This window comes from Nothoprocta perdicaria, unplaced genomic scaffold (genome assembly GCF_003342845.1).
Source record: "Nothoprocta perdicaria isolate Ctin4 unplaced genomic scaffold, notPer1 scaffold_195, whole genome shotgun sequence".
NCBI lineage: Eukaryota > Metazoa > Chordata > Aves > Tinamiformes > Tinamidae > Nothoprocta > Nothoprocta perdicaria.
This window is the reverse complement of record NW_020455149.1, coordinates 1146325-1173979: the sequence shown is the minus strand read 5'-3', so window position 1 is coordinate 1173979 and position 27655 is coordinate 1146325. Positions and strand designations below refer to the sequence as shown.

Genomic DNA, 27655 nt, shown 5'->3' with positions numbered 1-27655 from the left:
GGAAAAGGAAAAAGGAAAAAAGGAAAAGGAAAAAGGAAAAGAGCAGCTCATTCATGCCAGTGACAGAAAGGGAGAAGGACAGAAAGGAAAGTCTGAGATGCAGCTGCTCCAAAGAACTTGCTTGCTTGCCTGCGCCACTTGAAAAAGAGTTCCAAAACCTGTCGAAATTCATCTCACGTGCACCAAAAAAATAAAAGAGCAGAAGCCAGTTGGGTAGTACGGGGGGGTGCTTATGGGAGAAAAGTGGCAAAGGGCTGACCTCAGTAAGAAGCCAGTTCTTACCTAGGAACAACCTTATGCCCTCTTACTCCTTTTCACTGAAAGACAGTTCAAAACTTAAGCACCGCTTGGAAGAGGGCCTAGCTTTTTGCTGAACTCTATTGAGCTCACATTCTAGCTCCAGCTACACTTGCTGATTCTCCAGGCAAGCACAAAGCGGGCACACAAGGAAAGATGCTCACCTGAGCCGCGCTCCTGCTGACAGCGCACGCTGAAGCCACTTGGCTTAGAACAAATCACTGCTACGCAAGGTAGTATAAACACAGGCTCAATCATCGCAAGAAAGACCCAGTATATTCCCAAAATGCTTTTGAATATAGAAAGTAAAAGTGATAATCTATTTACGAATGAACTGAAATTAAGCTAAAGCTGACAAAAAGTGTGATATCTCTATTGTCCCAAGTATATCTTCCGTAGCTATCAGAATGTCTCCATTAAAAATGGAAACAGACACAGACAACGCCTTTTTTCCCCTTCTGAACAGCTAGATATGAGGAAGTTTTTTGTTTTGTTTTAATCTCATTGTTTATTTCCCTTTACTGGAAATTATTACGTACAAATATCCAAATGTTCTTCCCCCAGAGCTAGCCGAGACCGCAGGCATCACGCAGTAAAGCTCGTGAAACCTGATTCACTACAGAGCGAATCAGTCCTGAAGACCATATGCAGAACCACTGGTGCCTTTCTGCACCTAACACTTCCCGAGAAGTCGCACTGTAGATCGAGGAGAGATGGACGCAGTGCTACAGGTCCATGGAGCAAGCCAGATGGAGCACAGACACAAGAGGAAGCACTAAAACGCAGTACTGGAGGAGAGAAAACACCTAAGGTACCTCAGAGCGCTGTTCTTCCTGTCATCCCCCTGCCTTTGAACGCCAGCATCACCTTTTCCTCTCTCCTCATGCCTATAGACCTGTTGCTTTGTCTCTTCAAAAGCTGGAGAGTCAAGAGAAGGAAGCAAAACACTTGGAAAAGGTTTGCTAGTTACCAGAAATAACTGCATTTATTCAAGGCATGATAAACATAAAATAGAATTACACTAACCCACGTATGCAGAGCAACCACACAACTGCTTTCAGGGAAGGAACAAACAACAGTAACATCTGTGTGAGGAATTACTCACTAAATGTTTCTCCTCTCTAGTTGCCTCAGTTTAAGGCTTTGAATTGCCTTGACTGAAGATGCCTCTGGTTCATCCATGTTTAATCCCCATTTAGGGAAGTTCAGGTCAGCTCCATGCTCCACATCTGTTTATGCTAAGTGGATTGAAGCTAAGTGACCAAAGCCATTTGGTGGCAGTAAATTCTGCCCCGATGGCTCCACAGAGGTGGGAAGCCTCATTTGGTCTTCAAATAAAGTAGCCTCCTGTAATAAATTTAAGAACTTCAGAGCGCCAAACCATGAAGGACACCTGCACGTCATTAAGCACTTAAATGCTGAACACACAGCTTTGTGGGTCACCATCTGTTCAGCAAGATCACCATCTCCTGGCTGCTGTTGTCCCAACTTAGTGTACTCTAGAGTTTGAACTCTCAACCTTGGCAGTTCAGTTTTCCAAAAAGTAGCGTGGGTGGATCTTCCGTGTCAGCAACACAAAATAAGAAACAGAGCCCCAAGAGAGAACAATTTGGGCCAGCAAAGTTCAGTAAAGTCTATTTAGGATCAGGAGCTAATCGGAACAGCTCCTAATCAGAAGGTATATGTGTCTGTTGTACCTACTGCTGCCCTTCTAACCCCAGCTAGACACCCGCTTACCTGTAATTAGCTGGCTCTGGTAACACTCATTGCCTGTTCTTCTCTCTTTGCTACCCAGCAACTTGCCACAGGACAGAGTCCAAAGTTAACGCCCTCAACTCATCTACGTTTGTTGAAAACAGCAACTTGCTTCAATGTGAACTACCTTCTAAAACTAACGCTAGAGAAGAGATGATATCCTTAATCATCTCGGGATATCTAGAATGATTTTCCTTTACTGCACAGGAGGTGCAATAATAGCAGTAGGTTAGCCCCATGCAGGTAGTTCTTCAAGGTTCTCTGTTTTTAGCTATTTTCCAGATGAATCTCTGGATGGCGCAACTACATCTTAATATCATCATTAAATTAGGCAACATTAGTCATGGAGATAAAACAAATTGTAATAGATCCTAACAGTGACTGGGAAAGTATAAATGAAATAAAGCAGGGGAAAGATCATAGAGGTCTCTCTAAGGTCTGGAAAAGTGATCAAGGCTATAGTCCTCCCCCATATTACAGCCTTACAACATCTGCTTCTTAGCCTCTCTCTTCCCCACCCAAGTTGTACTACACATGAAAATCCAGTTCGAGGAAGTGTACTCATGGAACAATTCCACAATCCCACAGAGGGAAATGAACTGAGTTTTCCCATTTGGAAAACTCCACTTAGGATTTGACCTTTGAGAATCTTCTTAAATAATGTTAGCAATTTATTATAAATGTAGGCAGAGCTCAAATTGAACTAGAATTCAAAGGTGCTAAGTTTCTCTGGTCTTCTCTTACTGAAAGGAAAATCAATGTTTTCACTGATTCTGGATAAACAGTTTTCTCATCCATGTGATTAAAAAAAGCAAAAATAAAGATCCCTCACACCCATGAGCAGAGGAAGTCAGAAAAGACTAAATCCCCTTCTCTGTAATGCCTTTACCTCCTCATCTTCCTCAGAGAGTCCAGAAGACTTCCTTAGCCCTTACATATTCACATTCTACATTCACAAGTAGATAAGAGATAGCACAAATTGAATGGATACTCTTCTTCGAACTTGCAAGTTCTTAATTTGTTTTATTTTAGCTCACTCTAAAGAAGTCTCCGCTACATGAAAATTTAACACAATTAACTATTTCACTTTAAATGCCAATCCTTAGTCATCCAGACTCATTCTTCCAGAAGGCTTCATACAGATGAGCCCTTAATGTACTAAGACAATATCTGGACAGAGATCTTTTGTTCTAAAGGATCCTTTTGTTCTAAAGGATCAAAATTTCAGGAATAAAACTTGCATGTCTATTATTAATGGACATTTCTCTTGAGAAAATTCCTCTTCATTGGAAAGCAAAACATACACTTCCAAAACATACACCATTCCACTAAGGCAAGATAAATGGGGAAAAAAAATATTTACAACATTTTCAAAGGAAAGAGTAAGCAATTCTAGATTTTCATAGTAAATGCCCTTCCTGACACTTCTGTTTTTGTAATGCATATTTCCCCATTCACTCTGTTTTTCAAAATATGTTTGGCTCTAGTCTACATTTATAGCAGTTGAGTTGTAATTTGGTATGATGAAGAGCAATACAATAGGTGTGATTTACAATACATTATGGCCATTGTAGGAAGCAAATTGGTAGATTACAGTATTTATGTTTTTACAGTTAGAAAGGATAACTCTATTAGTTGTTAAAGCACATCACATCTGCTGTCTTGTAAAACACCCTCTTCTATTTCACTAAGCTACCCACATTTCACTTCTCAGTAGATAAAAAAAAAAATCTTCTGTCAAGATAAAAATATTACACAAAAAGCCCAAGTTAGTTTCTTATCTCATCTCCTGGAACTCACGACTCCACATTTGCCATCAGATGCATAAGGTGGGAGATACAGTGCATCCTGTCGTAGCTTTTACGAAGTTATCACCCTGCCTGTGCCATCATCCACACTTTATAATCATAAATTAGTTTTTATTTCGTTATATTTTATTATGGCTTACCCAGTAAGTCATAAAGAGCTTCAGGATCTAGTACTTTTTTTCTGAGATTCTTATAATGTGATTATCTGCTCTTGAGTATTTTGGACTATGTTCTTCAAACCTCAATACAAACTTCCTCCAACCATTAGTTTGTTGGAGTTTTTTTCGTTTCTTTTCCCTTGCATCTTTTGAAAATGTTGATGCCAATACAGAACACATGAACATGGTATCACCCTCTTCATTACCATCTCCTTGATTTGTCCGTCTCATGTACATGCCTAAGGATTACTTTTAGACATCCCTTCAGTTCTTCATTTAGAGCTCGTGTGAGTATTTAGGGATCATTATGATCCCTAAAATCCCTTTTTGGTCACCATTTCCCAGATGCAGGGAATGTACAGGTAAAGAATGCCTTTATTGGACATGTTGGTTCATACATATGGTTTTAGAAAGAATCAAAGTATGTTGTGCTAAGACAATTTCCTCTTCAATTTCAATCTTGAAAACACCATAGGGAAAATGCCACTCAACCCCAAGCAATAGACTTGGGAAGAAGCAGGTGGAAGGAAGCTTGCTGCCTCCTCCTGGCACATTTTCACACTTTGAAAAAAGCTAGAATGAGGTCTTTAGATGCCTGAGGCTGTTAATAAGGATGCCAGTGATCAGTTAGTAATGACTTTTGCAATATTTAGCATTTTTCTTAAAGCCTTAAGTCCAATTCTTCATTAATTTTAAAAGAAGAAATAAAAATATGTTTTTAGCTTTCAACTTTAAAGAAAAACACTTGAAAGTATGACTAAAGGGTTACATTAAGACAATAAAAACCTATGTAGAAGGACAGAACAAAGAATCCTATCATTGTTTTGGACTTTCTAGCAAATTTTAGGCCAATATTCTGGCAGAAATGGGGGAGGATCGAGGCTGGCTGTACTGTATTCAGTGAGGATAATTACACTGAATTGGCGCTAAGGGGTTTAGAGAGAGGGGGAAAAATACTTCTTCACAGAGTTAATATAAAGTGGGGCTTTCTTGTACATACAAACCCACAAGGACCAAGCTGCTGCCTGCTGAGACCTGTTTGAGAGCCAAGGGATTGATCGGACTCAGCCAGTCCCTGCTTAAGAAAAAAAAAAAAGCTGCAGTTGTGAATTACTGTAAAGCAGTATTCCCATGATTGATGGATTTACCCCCACTACCACATTGCTTTCAAAGATCCATTTTGTCTTCCATGGGGATGGTGTGAATTAACCCCTCTCACAACGGCTGGCTTGATTCTCCAGGACCAATCCAAAGGCGTTTGCTTAGGCTTTTATCTTATGTAGCCGTGTGACTGGGAACATAGGACAGACCCTGTATTTAACACCCCGGTCTCTGAGAAACACCATAACACCAATATCCTCAAACAGCCTGCAAACTTTCTGCCCTCAGACCAGCCAGCCCCTCACCTTCTCAGATAATTTGCTTTGAAGGAGAGCTTTGCTTCTTATCTCCCTTGCAGTCTGATACTCCCCCACACTTTTTCCTTGCATCTAAGGGAGCATAAGGTATATTTATTCCATCTCTCGACTTTTTAAACACAGTTTGCTGTCAAGAGAAAAAAAATACTTTTTCTACTTGTGGAGAGGAAGAAATAGCCTGAACTACTTATGCTGCAAAGAATCCAGGGATTTCTGGTAAATTTATGATGGAATTCTTATCAAGTGGTAAGCTCTATAATTTAAAAGAAATAATTAGAATGGCTAAGGGAATGTGGGAAAACAGTTAGAAATGGGGCTGGATCACAACTAGCTTTTAAAGAGCTGCTGGAGTCTTTTGAATTGACAATACAACACAGAAAGCCACATTTCCATGGAATCCCCGATCTATGTCTGCTTTGGAACAGGCCCATGAGACCTCAGGAACAGATTATTCAGCCAGGATAAATCCTGTTTGTGTCAACTGCAAACTGCACTGTGCTCTTTCTGGTTTCCAGTAAGGCCCTTCACACATGAATAAGATTCCTTTCTCCTTTAAAAGGTAAATATGTCGCTGATAAGGCGTGAGGATGCAAAACCCAGAGCATTAAATACTGTTAACTACACCAGGTTGCTGCAGGCAGGTGTAAGGGGACCTGTCCACACACATCTCCACCAACGCATCTCACACTACGTTTCTGTCCCCGTCTCTCCATGGACTTCCCTAAAACTGTGTGTTATTCTGCACCAGCTCCTCTGCATTCCCGCTACCACCACGTTGCCCGTGTTCCCTTCTCACCCCCTGCAGCACCTTCTGCCCCTCAGTTGTCCCAGCACCTTCCAGCCCAGGCCGGCAGCACCACCTGCTGTTCCCAGCCTAGCCTTTGGACAAGGCGGAAAAGCACGCGCAGCTCAGGTGGCGTGAAAATGCCTCTTTTATTCCCCAGAATATTCTCTCTTGGTTTATTGTGTTTTGTCATAAATAACTCTGTCCTCAGGCGTAGAACTCCATTCTGCCCTGACCGGCCTTTTCTGGACACCAACTTCATCTGTCTTGAGCCCATGTCAGAGAGGTCTAATGCCAATTCCCAAACTGGAAGAGATTTCTACCTCTCTCTAGAGTCTCCACTCTGTAGAGAGGCAGATGTGGAAGTAGGAAGGACAACAATAATAATTATTCACTATTTTTTAATTTTGGAGGACTAGCTACTACTGCTTGGTGTAATCAAAAACATCCCAATTTCTATAGCCTATTCTTAGCCAGCAATGCAAATTCTCAAGCCAAAACATATAATGGCTTTAGGCATCCAGTAGCTACATCAGTCTATATGCACCAAAATTATCAGACACCATTACCAACTGGTTATGTCTTCAGCTTTCCAAAAGCAAATGGATTAGTGGATGAACATGCAGCACCCTCTGTACTTAATGGTAACAGTTTGCATTCAGACCACCTTTTGCTGCACTACATTTCCAAATTTTATACATGTGCATTTTATTAATCCCAAAGAACAGTGTGTTTCATTTCTCCATGTAGAACTCTGTCTCAATTTCAGAGAATCTGTCCAATTTATCAGGAGCATTTTGACTTTTTTACTGTGCTTGTGACCTCTGTTGCTGTAAATTTGCAAGTTCTACAAATACTTTCTGTTCCATCGAGCAAACAAAAAAAAAAAAAAAAAAAAAAAAAAAAAAAAAAAAAGGAGCTGCAGATCAATGACAGACAAGTCTGGGACCTCACCAAGCTGCACGCAGCTCATAAATCACAGAAATTGCAACCCGCACGATAAGACAATGAATTCTACCTGTGCCAGGAGGGAACACCAGCACAGTAGTGTACACTAGCATTATCAGCATTATAATATGGCACAGCTGTGTTAATAGAGCAGTCAACACCCCACAGACCCACTACACAAAGCACAAGGCTCGCTCCGGTCTCACAAGGAGACTGTCGGGTTTTGTTTCTGCCTTTTGAATGATAAAAATATATTCTCTGAGCTCTGACTGTGATATCCTCTCCCCTCAAAATCCCCTGACTGTGCAATTTACTCCGGCACCAAAGGCAAAATGTACTCCTATGTGAAACACAGGTGTGCTGTTAGGAAAGGCTTGCTTATTTAATTTCCAAAGCCTATGCACAGTGAAGTATTATTAAGAATAGATATGTTTTCTTTCACGTTCAACTTAAACTATGATCTGCTTTAAATAGCAGTTACTACCTGTCACCTCCTGGGCTTCTTCACTTGCCACATTCAGAGGTGCTACTGGCAGATGATCTAAAAGCACCCTCATTAGAAGCAGCAAATTAACTACAAACTCAATTTGTTTCTATTGCTGCTGATACTTTGTGTGTCGCAGCCGAAGCTGTAACTCATTGGCAGAGCCACATGATGACAAGCAGCACTAAGCCCTGTGCCCCTTCACTGCATCCTACTTAAAAGCTACTTGAGCTTGTCAAGAATAGGAACAAGCTCCTTCTTAAGTTCACCCCAATCCAGTTAACAGGCTTATATGGAAATGCTGAGAGATGGGACTTACAAGTGGCAATGCACATTACTAACTCGCCTGTGTTATTTTGCTCAGCATTAAGGAATGGCAGTTTTACATACCCAGCTGAGTTTCATGGCTCGCTCTCTTTGCCCTCTATATATTCCTTCACAGTTGCTTTCATTTAAAAAGATGAAGACTTGAGTGTTCTTTGTGATTGGCAATCATTACTATAAATCCTCCTCTTTCACTACTAGCAAAAAAGATTAAAAAAAAAAAAAAACCCTTAAATAGAGCAGCACATTTTTCTCTCCCTAGTCAATTAGTCTCGTTTCCTGCTCTTGGCATATGTTTTTGTAAGTTGATTTACTTCTCCTAAATAAATGCCAGCGTACATCAAAAGAAACAGAAAAAGCACCGAGACTTCTAGATTGCTTGTTTTGACATTAGCTTGCAATAACACACTGCTTTCTCCTGTCTCCCCACCTCTATCTTTGCAGAGATGTAACATGCAGAAACTGCAGTGAAACCACACCAAGGAATGACTGCACATAAACCAGTGTCCTAACCCTGCCCTCCTCGTCACCATGAAGCACATTAGGTGATAGCTCCAAAATGAAAGATGTTCCATAATGTCACAAAGATGCCTCCTATTCCAAAAAAATAAGTTTTTTAGAGTTAGGGGTTTTTTTGGACTCACTACTTACGGGTAAGAACATCAAAAAGCAGTAACCTCAGCTTGCTAGCTCTTGCCCTTCCACAAGAGAAATGAGGAGAGACATCACCTTTGCTCAGAAAATGGATGGTTAGATAAAAGATATTTTAAAAGTATGAGTCTAACTAACAGAAGTTAACATGAAAATCATTCACCATAAGGCGCAGGGAAACTATGTCAGCATCAGTTGACTTGAGTGGTGTAAGATGTAAGAGAAAATGGGAAGTTTCCACCGGATACTCCAAATAGTTGTTCATCTACTACAGCTGGAAAGAACCAAGGTGTCAAATTAGCCATACTTGGCTGCAATGAGGTTGCACTTCTGAGATCACAGCTTCCTGGAGCTTTGCTTCATCAAGAGCTAAGACAGGCAGCCACAAACACAGAGCCTATATATAGCCTAGATATATATTTTTAGTTACTCAGTGGACTTTGGATCAGACCTTTAACTAAAACGGTGTGAGGAAGTTCTTCTAAAAGGACACAATGTAAAAGGAGAAAATGTATAGTCTTTATATATATTTACACAGCCCAAGTAAAATGTGGAAAATAGAGTCAGAAGTATGAGTCTGAACTGATTTAGTAATAGTGCAGGACAACCTTTCTAGCCTAATTTCCAAAATAATGCAGAACTGTCACAGAATTCAGTGGGATATAAGTATTTAATGACCCCACAGCCCTTTCAAATCTCTACCAAAAAATTACTATACAGTTATGGTGAATCTTATGATTGGGAGGTTACTATCCATCCTTCAAGAACGAGACTTCAGGCAGCACAGAACTTCAGAGTCGCTTCTTTTATTTCTGTTCTCTGTGAACTTTAATGCATGGCACGAACATGCACATCCAGAAAGGACGCCAAAGAGCAAGAAATTGCCGGCAATTTAGAACAAAAAAAAAATATATTTTTTTAATGTAGTGTACGTTTTTTTTCCACACACAAGATTATCTTTAAAAGAAAGGAAAAGCTCAAGTGATTCTAACAGAAGAGAACAACTTGGCAGGTGAGATGTAAAATGGTGGTTAGGAGGGTCAGAAGCAAACCTGAAGAACAAGGAGGCAAATACATAGTGACAAGTAATAAGACATTCCTCAAAGGCTTGGGAAACGGAAACTCCAGAAGAGTTGGTGGGACCTGCACACTACTGTAATGCAAAAAGAGGGCAATAAGAGAGAATAAGAGAGGATAAAGAGATTGCGTGGAAGTTAGCTGACCCCTCTGCTTCAGCTTTCACTTCAAAGCAGGCAAGTGACACGCACGTCTCATGGTTATACGAGCCAGAGTTAAGCAGAAGAAAGAAAAAAAAAAAAAAAAAAAGAAAAAAAAATGTGAAACTACTTGAAGCAACTTGAAAATACAGATTGCAGTAAATCTCATTCCAGCACTAGGAATGAGAGCTGAGAATAATCGTTTAAAGGCAAGCGTAAAGCAGATAGTCCACAATAGAAGCTTCATAAACTAGAAAAGTCCAGAAAAGGCAGTTTTCATGAAAACTAAACATGTCCCTCTAACTTGTGAGAATCCTCCAAAAGAGAGTTACCCTGGCCATTCATCACTACATGCAAGTTTTTTCGGATTTTCCAAGTTTGGGAGTCTGTGGGGGAAATCTCCCAGCAGAGGCTGTAGAGCAGTGGGTTAAGAGGTACAGTCCAGGTAAGATCCAATGTAAGAACAATAATCCTTTGTTTGGGAAAGTGCTAATAGACAAACTGTGCCTGCAGAATCAGCCCAGGACCTGTGTGCACATATGAAGTTCCTGAAAGAACAAAACACAGGTAACAATATGTGCTGCTTATATAAAATGAGGATATTGATAAATAATACATAGGTCCTTGTGCTCTTAAATAACTGGGCACTAAGGCAACACATTACCAGATAAAAGTCATCACAGACACATGGAAGTCTAACAAAAGGCAAATAATTACATGGATTTACATACTGCAGTATACCAGTGATGGCTGAAATAACTATTAGACACCAAGGCAAATGATATCACATGCCTGTGCTTAGCAGGAGTCATCACAGACTAGACAAATTAATAGAGCTTCTAAAATTTTAAACTAATAAAATGAAAAAAGGTTGACTGGGGAAATTGCAGTGCAACTATAAAATGTCAAGTTATATTTACGTGTGCTCACTAAAATAAGAGAGGGAATTGTCAGCATGCTTGAATAAAAAACAAAGCTTAAATGATTTGCTGATTCAGAACTTCGTATGGGGCTGTAAAAATCAACTGAAAATGAGAGATATGGAAGAATGTGTTGTTTTTATGAAAGGAGACCCAATAAGCCACTTGAATAGAAAAGAGGTTAAAGCAAACAAAAGTTGTTGTTATCAAAATAAGGCTAACAAAGAAATCAGAATTCAAAATTAAGATTATGGAAAACTCAGTTATTCATAGGTACAAAAATATATATTCAACACCAGAACAGCTTGGTTTTGGTTCACAGGGAAAGTTATGAGGAGAAAATGCACTTCAGATATATGCATATTTAAAGCTAAGTAAGATTAAAGCTCCCCGCAAAGCATTTTAAGCACTGCACACAACCCCCGTTCTTGTAAAATTTGACTTTCACCCTTTCATCCACTTCCTATCTTGTCTGGGCGGACTACTGCTCGCCAGGCTTGATCCATACCTTAGAAAAATCCAGGTCTTATTTACAGCCAGAGCAGTTTCTACTTATGCTACAGCAGCCTTTAATAGCTTTGCAAAACAGCTACACTGGGATCGGACAGGAATCCGAGCACAGGAACTAGGGAAATGGGTGAGGTTACCCAAGGCAGGCAACTTACCTGGGAAAAGCTGCCAACAGTGGAAGTTCAGCTACTACGGGGAAATTTAAGCCTAGGATGTTGTTTAACATCAGGGAGCAGAAGAGATGTATCAATGTGATAAAGACAAATTCCCCTTTCACTTCATACAAATTACATACTGTATCACACGGTGAGAAATGGACAACGAGGCTCCTGTTAGCACCTCTCTATATATCTATTCTAGGCCAAGACTCTACCTAAACCTGCACAATGGCTAAAATTTGTTTTGCAAGAGAATCATATCAGGTGCAGGGGGAGGGAAGAGAAAGTAATGCAGGAAAGGAGAGAAGTCATAATGTCCAATGGAACAACTACAAATAGTGTATATACATATATATATATATATATTTGGGGGATATATATATATATATAATTTTATCAGAAAAGTATATATTTCAGAAAATATCTAGCTTTCCATTTCTGTACCTTACTACTCATTAGTAGTATCCTATACTATCACTGTTGTGCGTCATCACAATCACCAAAATCCAATCTGGAACCAGCTAGACATCAAGTAGCATCACGAAAAAGCCAATATGTGTATCACATATGTAGCCTGAGTTCTCATTTACTCTTCCTCAATAACGATTAAAATACTGCAAGATTTCCACTGGTCTAGAATAGATGACATAAGTCAAGAAATTCCATTTTGATAGGCCTTATGTGAAATATTTAAGTTTCATTTTTTCCTGACGTAAGCACATAATTTATATTTCTTAAACTTTTTCTGGTTGGTTTATTCGTTTGGTTTGCTATAATTTTGCATTTACATAAGATCCCATCTACAGTTACTTGAAGAATCTCAATAAAATCCCAAACAGAAGGAGCCTTTTGTTGCAAGCGTTGACAGCGTCAAACGCGAAGGAGTTACCTTGTCACTTGCAGTAGATGCTGTGCAACTTGGAATACTTAAGTAAGAAAAACATTTTTGCTCCATACCACTATAGTTTGGCAGGCTTCTCTAAACAAAGACTTAATTCTAATGTCTGTGTAAAAGTACAATGTTGAGGCACCAAGTGCCCACAGAGCTAATTTTTTTTCTTATTTAAAAATAAATAGTCCTCATAACTTCAAGACTACTTCATTTTAATCCACTAAAGGTACTGTTAACACAAGAAATAGGAGTTCTTAATCACAGGACTACTTTCCTGTAGACATAAATAAAATCACAAATAATTTAAACTACAGTTCACAAATAACTTAAATTAATTTATAGTGTATACCAATTAAATGAACAGTATATTTCAAAATGTTCTATACTAAAGAAAAACAAACCCACATACCTTTCCTGGTACAGTACAATTCCAATTCCAGCAGTCACAAGAGTTCTTCCTCTATATTTACTATACTAGGCACTGAGAAACAACCAAAGAAAGGCCAGGACCATGTTTTATACTGCTCTACTGAATAGAAAAGGGGAGCTTGTAGATATTAGTTCAATTGCCAACTATCAAAAGAATTTATAAATGTTTCTGAATGTAGCCCAAAAATAAACTCTATCAAAATAATGTATAAAAGCTAGTAGCTTCACTTTTCTTCCCATTTTTATCCCTTTCTACACTTTTGATTCCTTGACCATGAAATCACAGTGGGCATGGGGAAGGAAAACGTCCCTACTTCCCTACCTTTCTGATTCCAGGAATCTGTACAAAAGCACTGAAAGCAAAAAGCCCAAAAGCTGCCTCCTTCCAGTGGCTGAAACAAAGATTGATCTCTGTGGAAAAATGGCAGTTTCCATTTATCATCAGGATGAAGTCAAAATCTTTACAACACCAGAAGGCTGGAGAGTGACAGATTGATCCACGGCTTATACCTGACCCAAACTGTGCCTTGGAAAGCTACCCTTATTTAGCACTGAGGGACAGAACAAGTTTCTATCGGGGAGAAAAGGAGCAAAGCAGTTGTGTGTTTTATGTTAAGAATGAAACTTTTGAACAAACAGCTCATGCTTTAATCAATGTCTGGGATGACAGTGAATGAGGCTACTAAAGATCCACCTCAAAATACTGCTCATCAGAAGGGATTTCATCCCCACACATTAGGGGCACATACCACAGAGCATGCTATGATTTTTCACTTCAACTGATTGTGTTAATCTTAAAAATTAAGGCAATGGTCAAGCAAATGTTCCATATGCATTTTACATTTACATTGTCTAGCTAGGTATTGTCTAACTAATAATTCAGTGTAGCTATCCCTATTGATGCATCCTGTTATGCATATGATGATCTCTATTATTCATAATCCCTGGAACTCCTCATAAATCCTCAGATCTACTTATAAAGGAACACAGACAAGATGGAAAAACATATGGGCAGAAGTCTCTGGTCACTGTAAAACTGGCCAGAGGATCACCACACTGCACTGACTTCCCGGTTTTGTTGATTTGTTTTTCTTGTTTTTTTTTTTAATTGTATTTGCCTTCTGCTGCGTTGTTTGTTTTTGTTGTTTTTTTTTTTAAATTTGATTTGCCTTCTGCTGCGTAACTAAAGCCTAGAAGAGGAGGCCTGCAGCATGGAGCGAGTCCCCTAAAGCTACGATATTAACTGCTATACCAATGGCAATCACACACATGCCTGCTCATATGTTTCTGCCAAATACTCACTTAAGGAAACATCTATTATTGAGATAAGCAAAAGCATCTGACAATGCGCAAATTGGACACAAAACCTAGACCAAAGGGACTACTTAATAGCATGAAGATTTAATAAGTGAAATTAGGTGAAGTTTCCTGAATCAAACATTTCAGTGTTTTTGGAAGTTGCTGGAAAGCCTATCTGCTGGCCTTAGAGAGAAAGCTTGCAGACTTTTTTCCACCCCTCAGCAGTCTCTACTGCGCATCTGCTGCACCCAGGCAGGCTTCTAATAAAAGCAAGTGACTCTTGCGGAAACAAAAACATCTTTGTGACCTCTGGGAACGCGGCAGTGCAAACAAGCAAGCAGGCAGTCAGGTGGGATGAGCAATCAGGGCATCTCAGGGGCCTTCCTTCAGCACAAGAGGGAAAGAATGTCACTACAACAGAAGACAGGCTTTTCAGAGGAAAACTGAGGACAAACTATCCGAAGCATATAGAGCAAGAAATTCATATTATTTATGCTTAATATGGTGGGGAGAGGGCAAGACTGCTACTGAATGAGTAATTTTTACTGTTCAAACTAAAGAAATGGAGTATTGTCCTACCAGAATTAAAAGCAGAGTATCAGAACAATATCTTGATTTATCTTTTACTTACTAGCTTGTACTTCACTCCAAAAACACTTTCAATGAAAGCAATGAACTTCTGCAAAAAGTTCCCAAACTTCTGAAAAAAGTTCCTAAACAACTGCAATCATTTGCGTTAGCACTGTACCACAGTGGAGAATTATTTTGAAGAATTTATCACCAAAGCAAAGCAATGGGCATCCTTTCTAAGTCTTAGGATGAATTCTGCAGTCCTTCTCTGATGAAGCACCAACTTTACCTGCACAGTGTTTGCAGACTGTGGTCAGGTACTAGCATTCTTCTCCATTTGACAGGCTGAACATAATCCCTGGTGAAAAGATGCCAGTGCTGAAAGAGGAAAGAAATTCAGCTGTCCCAAAGCAGCCACTGGGCTTGTAGTACCTACTGCAGAGACAGCATAGTATTAGAGGTGCCATCTCTCTCACAATTATCTCTGTGTCCCTTCATGTATTATTTTTGGAACAGCTTCAGATGGTGTTACCTTTCTTAATAGAGCAGTACACTGTCCTCTACCAAAGCATTATATAAGGCTTAAGACGAGCATTTTGAGCAAATGCTGCTCTTCATGTTGTTGCTTGCACAATGAAATGCCCCTATTTCCTGTAAAATATGGGAAATTGTCTACATGAAGCACCAAGCACATTTTGGATACCTCTGGTACAGAGGGAAAGATGCTCCACGTTGTGAGCCTTGCACTGCTACCCAGAGGGTCACGTGCAATTTAAGGCTCTTCAGCACTTGGAGGCACGTGGTAAGTAGAACTATAAACAAAACAGCCATTTTATTAATGATCCAGTCAAGACAAGGAAGCCTTAAACCCAAGAGTCTGAACATCTTTAATAGTCCGTGAAACTAATGAAATCATTCTCATGACGCTCAGAAACGAAAACCAAGACCAACACCAGGTGTGTGCCCACATGGAACTGACCTGGAGAAGTCCATTCAGTCATTTCCGTTGTTCGCCTCAGACACGGACACTTTAATTTCCATAGATACCTCTATATTTACTGTTTGTGTCAACACACAGGGAATTCCCGTCTCAGAAGAGCACGATTATTTGTTTTTTACCCTTGTCATCCCCAGGGGCAGCCTAAGGCAACAGGCTGACGCAGGCAGCAAAGTCAGATGGCAAATACAGTCGAGCAGTCAGTCCTCCTCGGCAGGATGAGAGGAGCAAGACCAACCTTGCACTCCTGCCCAAGGAACGGGCTTCTTCGACCCTGCTGTCAGTCAGCAGCTCCTCCTGCTTCCAGCTGGAGCAGCCCCACGAAGGCAGCAGGGCAGCAGGCTGAGCGTGCAGGAGGCAGCTGAGCCCACAGCGAGCCCTCCCCTCGCCTCCCCTTCCCACCTCGTCTGCCTGTTTCCCCCCCTTGTTGCTGGGAGGAAAACTTGCACAGATGGCGAGTTGCTCCAAAAATATTACTTGAAGACAGCAAAACTCAATTTCACTTAAACTGCTAGATAGCTGTGGACCGGTGCCAAAGCAGGCATTTGGGCTGAGGTACTTGAGAATTTATTTTCTTTCTCTTCCCTCCCCACAGGCACTCAGTGATGGTATCACCTACACCTAGACTGAAGTTTGCAAGGTTCAAGCTATACTGGAACTCTATGGGAAATTGATGAGTGAAAATCATTTTTATAATGTCACAAAATGTTTAATGAACTCTGCAACAGCACTCGCAGGCCCCAGAGCACCAGGGGCCGGTTTAAAAGAGAACCTTGACGTTTGGTGAATGGTGATAAATAACTGAACTGCAGCATAGAGCACTATTTATTCTCAGAAACTATTTTTATCGGAAAAATTCCCAACTCTTGTAATGTTTTTCTACACTCTAAGTCTTTACTGTCCTGTTTTAGATGCCATTGATTCAATGGAATTCTCCAAGCCTTGTGCTCTTAAGGCTCAAACATATTAATATATCTTTATTAATATGAGGAAACTGGATTTTGTTGCAAACAAAACTCATTCCACATTCACTTTTCTCATCACCCAAAAAAAATTTATGTTCTCTCAACCTTTTATCTGAGAGACATTAAAAGTAGTCTGCACTTCATTTTTAAAGGTAACTTCAGTTTTTAAAAAGTCACTCCCACATATGTAAATAAGCATGGAAGTGAGAAAAGTTAGGAAAATAAAGCACCCAACAGCAAAAATCCCACTAGCTTCTTCATATTTCTTAATAATGGAAATCATCATAAAGCCAGTGTAGAGGATGGTGCCAGATTGGATATTTTAAACAACTAGACAGTTCTATTGCTTCTATACAATAAAGTGAGACTTAATGGTCCAGCTTTGAACATGTAGCCACAGCATGGTAGAGATGGAGGGGAAAAAACATACATACATACATATATATATATATATATATATATATCTTTTTCTATCATAATAGAGTAGGCAACTGCTTAAAAAACTTAATACACCAACTACATTTATTTACTTACTATGTCAAATATAAATACCATATAAAAGGATGCCCTAGGTTTTTACCTTTTCACAGCTGAAAGGGCGGTGAGAGCCTGAAGAGGGTCAGAAAATCATTAATGAACTCAGAATCACAGAATCAGCTCTTATGACAACTCCGAGCAAACAAAGTTTTAAGCAGAAAATTCGATACTGACTGCCAAATTGTATTTCCTGATATGGTTCAAGCTCATGATAAAGACAGTGGCATTAAAGACTTCCTCTAGTTGATGGCCATTGATGGTTTGCAAAGTATATTGAAGTAAACTACCTAGCTGTCTTCAGCATTACTGCTGACACCAGTGACATGATGTGAAGTGTCATTCACTGGGAAGCTAGTGACAATGGAAGATACGCCTTTTCTCAAACTGTTTGGTTGCTGCTATGTTAATTCACAGGGAAAGAGCTCTTAAATTTATAATGCTCCATGAATTAATGCAATAAAAGGCTAAAACCATATTATAGAAGATACTGTTCATTCCTTTAAGCTCATTCTTTTCTCCTCAATGCTTCCTGGAGAAAGTTGGTTGGAGAAAACTGGCTTAGATTATCCACTTAGATTTCCCCTAAACTCCCCTCAAAAGCACTTGGAATATTTCACAACGCACACTTTCCTGTTTTCCTCCATTGGAGGGAAAATTCTACACACTCAGCACAGCACAATGGATAATGATTTCCAAAGCATTAACTTGGAGCCTTTGAGGCTGGGATGTTTTCAAAATGAACCCATTGCACACAAAGGATTCTAGACTACCCCAGCAACTCCAGAAGCTGGAGCCTTTCTTCCCGCCTCAAAACATCCATTCCTTGAGCCATCCCTGGAGTGCATTGTTGGGGCCGATTCCTTAGAGCGACGAGTTCCATCAGTCAAAGCTTAACAGATACAAATAATATCAGGATATGGATATAAATTAGTAAGACAGACCCTAAGTGGTTTTGACAGGTTTGGTAAGTATATATAGCGACACAGAATGCTATCCCTGCTGTCAGACATCAATATGTAGACAGAAGATTGGGGGCACCATGGAAACTCGGCAACATAAGAGTGGTATTGATTGGACAGAAAATGAGGCTGCAATTTAAGCTTAAGACTGCCAGAAATGCCAAGAATGGAGAACGACCTCCAGCCGTGAATTTGCAGCATAAGCTCCCTGTGAACAGGCCGGTCCAAGAAGGATAAATCAGGGACAAGCTCACCAGGGATATGGGTCGGCCGAAGGCAGGCGACCCTAAGCAGAGGAGAATGTGCGTGTGTGCGCGCGCGTTACAGTGACCTAGTTCGCTCAAAGGCAGCATTTTGAATGGTTTATTATGAAGAGGCTTGAAACAAAGAGGTTTCCTCAATTAAAGCCCTGAAATGCATCCTCTAGATAAAAATGCCTTTGATACACTGATCAGCAAGCGGTTGTAAATATCGAAGCAAAGCTTGCATTGTTTCCCAAAGACCAGTTCCCACAGCAAACACCACTGCTGGGAGCAAAGGCAATGAGGGGGCCTGAACAGAGCAACAGGTTTCATCAGCAAAACCAGTTCCATCCAAAACACCCTAGTGCAACACCTCAGTAGTATATAAGACATCTCTTCCCTGCTGAGAAAAACGCACTAAAGTAGAACAGACTGTGTGTTAAACTACTGTATTTTCAGAGCGGCAATGAAAGGCTATTATTAATTGTTATCTGAGGCCTCAGGAAGGACTGTTCCCAGGGTGACCAAAAGGAAACGCAGGACAGGTCTGCAAAGCATCTTGCCAGAGCTGTTGCTGGTGCAATCAGTTAAGTATGAATATTCAGTTTAGCAAGAGAAGCTCAATCTACTCAAAACCGCCATCAGTGGAGCTGACAGGAATAAGATACATCTCAAAAATGTCCTCAGTGTCGGTACTGGCACAGCAGGAGAACAAACTTTCCTACAAAAAAAAAAAAAAAATCCAGTTCCATATTATCAGTAGCAGAATATTAGTACATGGTACTGGGATGGCACTATGCTTTGAAATGCTGTAGTAAAACCAACCTTCTGCTGGCAAGCATTTATCAGCCACAAATTGCATCTGAAATAAATGGTGCCAGACATCTAGATACTGGTAAAAGTCTGTTTTTCTTAAGTTGCCTGTACACTATAAGCAAAAAGTTCTTTGCAAATTTGTCATTTGTAAATTGCTGGCTTCACATTTCCTTCTCCTTCCATCCTTGAGCTTGCTCTGGAGTCAATAAGCATCTATCCTTTGATTTCACCAGAAACTCCTTAAGTCATCAAAGAGTTTAGGAGTTTAGCTCTACACTCCAGTCAAGTATATAATTAAACCTCTGCTTTCTAGCTCCCCCTCACCAACTTTTTTTTTTTATTTTTTTTTTCCCTCTCCAGAAAGTCACTAAATCATCTGTTTTTTGTTTGTTGTTTTATTTTTTTTTCCCCTCTCTCCAGTTGATCACTCTCTAACTAACTGCCTTCTCCCTCCAATTTCATCCCCTACAACAAATTAACAACTTCTTTCATGCGCAGGCAGCTCTCCTTTCCTCTTGGCTCCATTTCAGAATAACTTTTTTGTTTGTTTAAATAATATTTGTGATGTTTGGCAGGGAAGAAACAAACACACACAGAACAAACTAAAGTTTGCTCTGTAGATCGGCTCAAGCATCCTGCCCAGAAAATATATCAGCAGCATTTCTTTATAACAACCCTTCCCTTCTCCCTCTTCCGCTACCATTCTTCCTATATCAATGCAAGGGGAGGTATATACACAATCCATTCTTATCCCCAAAAGTTGAACTTTGCGAAAAGCTGGGAACAGCCAAGGTCTGAAGGAGAAACAGGACAGGGGCAGAAAGTTCAAGGCTGGAGGAATCACAGGACAGAGGAAAAGAATCAACGCGGCACAAACCAACGGAGGATGCTCCTAAGGCAATTCCAGGCTTGCATCCCCGAATCCAGGTTCGGAGCTGGAAGCTCCCGCCCTGGGGCGTCCGTCCAGCAGGAAGGGAGACGCGCGCGACGTCCAGCAGGAACAAGTGGGAGCGGAGGAGCGCCCAAAGAAATGGGACTTTTTCTCCCCTCCCTCCACAAAAGGCTTTACTTTTTAAAGGAGAGGACCAAGGACTGGTTAAGGAGTTAAAGAAACGTATGCTGGAGATCATGGTGTATTTGCAGACTGGTCTGTTAAGAAAGAGCTAATTTTCACCAGTGCCAACTCTAGTTTTAAGAGGAAAAGACGAGGGAGGGGTAAGAAGCAACAGGGACCGACGCTGGAGACGGTGACCCATTTGCAGGACAACCTGCCCCCCGGCAGGCACAAAGCTCTGCTTTCCCACCCGTGTTAGCTCCCGCTTTCCCCCCGAGCCCCGCTCCGGGGAAGGCGGCAGGCACAGCCCGGCGGCGGCCGCTCTCCAGCGCACGAGCCGCACGCACCGAGCGCCGGCTCGTGCCCCCGACGGCAACGCGGGGCCCGGCTCGACGCTGGCGCTAGCCCTGCGGAGAAAAGCCGGCGGCTGCGGAGCCCCCGGGGCGCGACTCCCCGCAACGCCGGCCCGGGACGGCGCGGGGGGTCCCCAACAGCCCTGGGGGGGGTCCCCAGCACCCTCCTGCTCTCCCGGCGCCGCTCCCCGGCCCCTCTCCCGCTCTTCCCGCGCGCGCCGCAGGTGGATCCCGGCTCGCCGAGGGCCGGCGGCGGCCGCGGAGCCCCCCGCGCCGCGGCACCGACTTACGTGGCCGGGGGGCTCTGGCGCTGGAGCCGGGAGCGGCGGGCGCGGCGGTGCCTCCTCCTGCACGGGCTGCTGCTGCTGCTGCTGCTGCTGCTGCTGCTGCTGCTGCTGCTGCTGCTGCTGCTGCTCTCCCCGCGCGCCCTCCCGCTCTCCGGATCGGGATTTTTGTATTTTTATTATTATTTCCCAATCTCGCAGGGTTTCTACGCGCGGGACGCGCCGCGGGGAACGCGCTGCCGCCGCGGAGCGCCGAGGCTGCCGAGTGCGGGGCCGGCGGCGCGCGCGGCCCCTCCCGCCCGCTGATTGGGGCGGCCGCGGGTCAGCCGCGGGGCAGCCGCGCCCCGCGCGCGCGGGGGAGGGGGCGGCGCGGAGCGCCGCTCGGGGGTGTCCGCCGTGGGGCGTGGGGGCGGCCCCACACAACGGGCTTCCCGAGGAGCCCCCCTGGGCTGCCCCGTCCCTGCCCGGGGTCCCTGGGGGGCTGTGTAAGCGTCACTGCGGGGCTCTGGGGGAGGGCTGCCCCACAGCCCTGTGTAACCGTCACTGCGGGGCTCTGGGGGGGGGGCTGCCCCACAGCCTTGTGTAACAGTCACTGCGGGGCTCTGGGGGGGCTGCCCCTGCCCCACACAGCCCTCACTGAGTGGCTCTGGTGGGGGGCAGCCTCGTAGCTGCCGCTGCGGGAGCTCTGGGATGGCCGCCCCATGGCAGCCACTAATGGGGCTTGGGATGACTGCCCCACTGCTGGCTTCACAGGGTCCCCCAGGACAGACACCCCATRGCCACCAAGGAGGCTCCAGGGCAGYGGCCCCACAGCAGCCGCTGGCCGCTGAACGGACTCAGGGGTGAGGGCCCCACAGCTGCCTGCCGAGAGGAACATCAGGGCCGCAACCACCATTTTTCACTGTCTTTTGCTGCCCCACTAACTGGGAAAGCGGAGCGTTAACTTCAGCCCCGCTGGCTTCCAGCTTGCTGCTGGGTCTGTGGCAGAGTTGGACTAGAAATGTTTTTTTGGTTTGTTTTTTGTTTTTTTCTTTTTATGGGGAAGTGGAGGGAAAAAAATAAAGCAAGCAGCTTTTAATTTCAAATGGAGCTGTGAGTAGCATGAGAACAACTTTTGTGGTGGCACTTCAGCACTTCTGGGTGTATTGGTTGCTGGAGTTGTGTCAAGGCTTTCATTTAGGAGCGGGCCTTTCCAGCTTTTAGGTTCATTACATCCACTGAATAAGAGCATTCCCTAGTCCACAGCTTAATTTGAAACTAAGTGGACTTGTTCCAAAGCCCCAGCAATTTCTGTGTAATTCCCAACCGCCAGAGCAATTCCCTGGGCTCCGTCTGAAAGACTTGGCGTGTTGACAGGTTGGGTCTCTGCTGGGAGCGCGGCGCGCAGCCCCTGCTCCAGGTCTGTGCAGAAATCCAGTTCAGGCCCTCCTCCTGTTTCCAGAGGAATGAGCTAATAAAGTAATTTGTCTGGCACTGTACGCACTGCATCATCTAACACCTACCATCTGTGACAATGGAAAGCACTGTGTGGCTAGTCCCAGCGTGGGCAATTGCACCTACCTGGCTTCCTTCTCCGTAAACTACCCTTTTCCTTCCATCTGYACCTTGGCATCTTCTTTCCATCTCACGGTTACACGTATAGTTCTGGCATGGCCATGAAGGATTTGCACCACTGGCAGGTTTAATGACAGTGATGTAATTTAAAACAACTTCGACTCGCAGAGCAAAGCAGTGGGTTCAGGTGGAGGGAATGGTCTTTCTAGCAACTGGACGAGTGGAAATGAGCACTCAGTAGTGTGTTTCTTTATTTCTTTATTTCTTTCCTCCCTCACAGAAAACCTAGTCTTAGCTAAAACACTTTGCATTTTCAGTTTTTCAGTGAATAGAAACTTTCTGCAAAGAGCAACCACTTCTCTCAGAGATGTGCATGTCAGAGGACATTCTTTTTCCATTACATTTTGAAGGCAATGTCAATAGACAGTTTTGAACTAAGTCCGATGGTATCTTTTCTAGATACCTACCTTTCCATAGCTCAGAAATGAATTTCCTGAGACAGAGTTTACATGCACCCAAACTATTCTTGTGTGATGGAGCTTAGGTTTWGATTCAGAAAATCTGAAATAAAACTGAACTCCAGGTTACCCAAGCTTCTCAGCAGAAAAATTATGATCTGAAAGAATTCTGATTAAAAGTGAAATGTCTCAGTCTTAGATGGACAAAAAGTAAATGTGTGTTTCAGTATTAACATAATTTCTATCTCAATGGCACCTTGAGGCTTAAGTGAGGTTTCCATTGCAATCGGCATGGTACAAATACAGAAAAGATATTTTTTTGCCCCAAATTGCGTACTGTGTTTGATGCCTTTGAAACTAATGGACTATAACAACAACTGAATTTCCTGACTGAGCCTTTGCTTTTGGGATAGCACTTGAAAACACATAGGAGAGCATGAGACAGTAGATTTTGAGAGAAATGATATAATTTCTTTTGCCAGGAAAAAAGGTACCTACTGTGCTGGTTCCTAGTGGGAAAGAGGAACARGACAGCATGGACCAAGGAGGATCTAGGAAGATAGGTATAGCCAGTTACTTGGTGCAGTAATTTTTTTCTTATTAAAGAACTACCAATTTGGAGAGGTTTATCTCAAGAAACTCTCTGCTGTTTGGTCTGTCTTTCCYTTCTTTTAACCAGTGCTTTGTTTCTGGAACATTAGTAGCCTTATTTAAGTCTCTTGTGACATGCAGAAAATATCCATACTGAAAAATAGCCTTTGAAAATTGCTTTTCTGGTCTGGATTCACAGATAGAAAGAAGGTTTAGCTCTCAAATTTCCTGGCAAACTTACCCTTAAAATTCTTGACATTTGTTTACAGCTGCTGGTTTCATATTGATCAATAAAACAAAGGTGAAGAATGGACTGACAGCTGTACAAGTCTGATTTCTACTTTCACATATCATCTTTGCTTTCCACACAGCATCCCAATGAAAAGGAGAAAATGAAAAGGGCAGAAATTATTTCAAAGAGAAGAGTGAGGGTTAGGCAAATACTAAGTTACAAAAAAACCCTCTGACTAAGGTCATATGTGGATGTTCTAGTCAACAATCCAAAAGCCAAATGTATTATATCCCAAATATTTCTATCAATAAGTGTTGAAGCAAAAAAAAAAGAAGTAAAAAGAAGCTCCCAGCATTAGATGTAGAAACCCTCCATAATAGATTTCCTCTCACTGAACGTTTTCCTTTGGAAGGTGTTGAACACTTAAGTGTTCCATCTGAACCTGGGGTATTTCACTGCTTCCAGGTAGTTGTTTCATATGTGCCCTGAAGAAGATGGTTATTACTCAGATTTCATCACCTTTTAACGGGAGTTTAAGGGCTTCTTTCCTAAGATGCCCTTGAGCGGATCTGATTTTAACCTCTCAGCCTACAAAGCCAGAACACAAGGCTTTACATAATTTACTCCCAATGAGTGTTTCCATGTTCTTGCTCCCATTGCTGAGTAGAACGGGGCTGTGCTTTTCCAAAAGCAAACAAAACCACCTGCACACCAGTGAAAAGGTCAGCTTGGGCTGAGCYCCCTTTGTTTCGGGGATACTGTAAATATCAATTTCTTTCTCTCACCCTCCCTAGCCCTCAGCAACAGCGGCTTCCAAGAAAACGTAACGTGATTCCAGGAAAAGAAACAAGAGAACTCGAGAACAGTTTAAAGATTTTTTTCACCTTTTGCTCCACTGTTGTTCCCAGGCTATTGAGCTGCCAAACCTCAGCCCATGAGTGCCCCTCATGCCTACCCCAGTAGGGTCAGATTTCCATTAGTGATACTGAATTATTTAGTGAATGCATCGAACACTGAAATCAGCTACTTGGGAGCTGTTTTGCTTCTCACTCCATCTTTCATTTCAGGCCCACACAATGGCAGGAATATTGTCACAGAGTATCAATCCTATAATTAGAGTGGAAAAAATCCATGGAGTTCAAAAATAATAATTCATGCCTCACTCTCTAGTGTTAAAGAAATCCAGTATATTAAAAATCACTTTTCCTAGATATATGTGAAAGAAGGCAAAAAGAGATTCCAAGCGCAGAAAAGGGTTTTGTGGGTTTTGGTTTTTTAGCATGCACTTGTGCTAAAAATTTAAGATATTTTCAAAAAAAGACGATGTCCCAGGACTTGACCTCACTCTTCAGTCACCAAACTTTGAACACATGTTGCAACATTACACATTTGACTGACTTTATTTTCTACAGTAAGATTAGTGCTTCTGTGCTTGAAATTATTCATGTGCATATGTCAACATGTTCATTTTTTATTGATTTTGCAGTTTGGGGTAAAAAAAAAAAGGGGGGGGCAAAATGTCATTTTATTTTGAAGTGCCAAGTCATTTTTACTCTATTTTGGCTTATTGCCACTATGGGTAAAATCTGTGCAAAAGGCAGAAATAAAGTGTTGCTCAATTACAACAAAATCCTCTAAAAAAGGCATTTTGATTTGGTTTAAAACTTCTTGCAGGAAATTAATGAATAGAATGCGCAGTTACTTTTCAAATTATCTTAGGAAAAACTTGATTTGAAAATTCCATTTTTTCTGAAGTTAGTTTTATCTAAACTCTTAACTGTTCTGTAAAAAAAAGTCTTTAAAAGTAGATGCTTTAAATGGCATTTACTACCTTACAAATCCAGTCCTTGATGCTTCATTATGACTTTCAGATAATTCTGAAAGCCATAATATAATATATAAAAAATATATAAATATAATTCATAGTATTAAATAGTTTTCCATTGGGCATGACCTGATACGGTAAATCTTATTCTTAGTGACAAGGCAGTAATAAAAAAAAAAAAGTGAGGCCCTAACTTAATGGGCTGAAGTGATGCAGAAGTGAAAAACATTTTGTGTTTTGGTAGCACRAAGCTATCACTGGGATACTCTTTGTGTGGTGCACCATATTATGGTGCAAACAGCACAGCTCTAAGCTGGATGTATGAACAACGAAATTCTACTTAATAAAATGTTTTCTTACAATTCAAAATATGATTTGTGTGTCAATTTGTTAAGGACTCACCTGTGTAATCATGATGGTGCTAAACTTCACATTTAAAGAAAAATAGAAGTGATTTTGACAAGTTTTTYTCTTGTGCAATCAAATGATGAAAATCTTCTTCAGTGCAAATACAAAACAGGCAGCTAAGCACTTAATTATGAATTTCAGGGAAATTACAGCAATAAAAGGAACATTGAGAATGTAATATCGACAAGGATTTGTCAGACATGTTTAGACATATAATTACCAAGACTGCTTCCTAGCTGGCAAATTTATCCTGCTACAAGTATCCTCCAAGACTTTAGTGGCCCAGCATCAGTCCAGTGCTTAGCTGAGCAGCTTCCTATTTCAATGAATGCAGTCAGAGCTGGCAAACACTTGCAGAGATTTTCATCTCCATTTTAGTTAGTAGTATTTACTCTAGTAAAGTCAAGTTTGTACGGGACTGCAGTCAACAGTCATTGAAGTAACTCATCCCTAAAGTAAAATATAGCAAAATTCAGGCCCCGCAAGATGAGTGCTCATGAGGATGGTAAGGTAGCAGAGCTCCTTGTGTGTTACCTAGCTAGCAAGGGTTTTACACAAAATGATAAGACAGCAATAATAACAGGAGCTGTATTAAGGATAAGTAGTATCTTTCACCTACTACCATTTGTAAAATCAACTTATGGTAAAAAGGAAAATTAAGGAGATATTTATCCTAAAGGTATAGATATACTCYGTAGMTATAGATACACACACATACACACACACAAAGAAACTAAATAAAATTCTACTGTCRGAAACATAAGAACTGAATGATGAACAGCTATATCCCCAGCACGCAAGCCACTGCATTAGTTGCTGTAGTGACCATGATTTTCCCCCCATAAGAACAAAATTAGGTACATCTGTTCTTAACTTACAGGCAATTTCATGTTTGAGACTTGAGCTAGTGGCGTGGTCTTCATAAAGCACAATGCATCTTTGATGGAAACTCCTGTGGGATGCTATTAACTTTAACGTCAGCTTGACCTAGGTTTTCGTGCACAGGAGTTTAACAAAACGTGGCATCATCATTCAGAGGCTGAAACCTGGAYTGGTTGTTACCAGAAGATGAACACATCAAAATCCTTTAACAGCCACATTAAAATATTTTATGCATGAGGACTRCTATGGATGATACTAGGGCTTCTTAACAAATGATATGAGTGTTGCCCAAAAGACCTAGTTTCCAATTATCTGATTGCATTAGATATTTACCTTTCTTTATCAAAAAGTTCATAAGCAAATAACAGAGAGGCAGTCCTGATTCTTATTTTCCCGCTTTCAGGGAAAAGTTTGAAAATAGGAATTTTCAAGGGCTGAAAAAACAATCCGAAGTTAATAAAATGGCTCAGTGTGTACCTGTGTGCATTAAAAATCATACATACATATATAGTGTAAGATATAAATATTAAAAATATCAAGCCTRTCACATGAAGGCTTTTTTCCCCTCCCCACTTTTAAGCCTTGGAACTATCAATATAATGAAGAAGACTTGAGAAAAGAGAAAATAGTCATACTTGCATTACTAGGTTGTTTTCTTCTCCAGTACATTCCTCAGTAGTTTCTCTGCAGGGGTAGGTGGRATGGAAGATGAAGGCGTCTTCCAAAGCAGAGTAAATAATGACCTTATTCAAGCGATCTTGTTTCTAGGTTCACTTTGCCTAAACCACAGTATCTGCTGCTGATAATCATTTTGTGTGTACCCACCTTTTGTAGAATGAGACCCTGGGTATGATGAAACGTGGCTCTGCTTCGTGA

General features: G+C 41.5%; 1 protein-coding gene across 1 annotated transcript in view; it reads right to left on the bottom strand.

Moving 5' to 3' along the window:
• PTN (pleiotrophin) overlaps positions 1 to 20886 on the bottom strand; it is a 66771-nt gene extending 45885 nt beyond the window's left edge. Inside the window, exon 1 of the mRNA XM_026037276.1 lies at positions 20836 to 20886. The gene's annotated coding sequence lies outside the window, so the exon portion shown is untranslated. The remainder of the gene's footprint in view (positions 1 to 20835) is intronic.
• Between the last annotated feature and the right edge of the window lie 6769 nt (positions 20887 to 27655).